This window comes from Dendroctonus ponderosae, unplaced genomic scaffold (genome assembly GCF_020466585.1).
Source record: "Dendroctonus ponderosae isolate FM_Combo_2020 unplaced genomic scaffold, Dpon_F_20191213v2 Dpon_F_20191213_1, whole genome shotgun sequence".
NCBI lineage: Eukaryota > Metazoa > Arthropoda > Insecta > Coleoptera > Curculionidae > Dendroctonus > Dendroctonus ponderosae.
The window spans coordinates 33,313,598-33,313,957 of record NW_026017110.1 but is presented as its reverse complement, the minus strand read 5'-3'; positions in this window follow the sequence as shown (position 1 = coordinate 33,313,957).

Sequence of the window (360 nt, the reverse complement as noted above, 5' to 3'; positions counted from 1 at the left end):
TCAGAAAATTACGCCGGTATGCATGGTCAATTTTTGCACTTTGCCGGAGACTGTTTTGGCGAATAATCAAGCGTGCCGCAGTCGATCCGAAAGCGAGGACTTTTTGATGCAAAGTTGCTCTTCGTTAGATGGAAGCCCCGACGATTCTCTCGTGGAATAAGCATTTCAATATCACTATTCTGGTAACCCACGCCGTCCGCTTTTGTTATTACTAATTTACTTTTGGTCCGCCGGTGTTATTATTAATTTACCGATAAATGTTCGACACTGTTTTTAGTTAGCTCGGAAAGTCCTTTTAAAAGTCCACGCTGGAACGCCGTCAAAGACAGGAAAGATAAACGCAATCGATTGCGGCTAGTT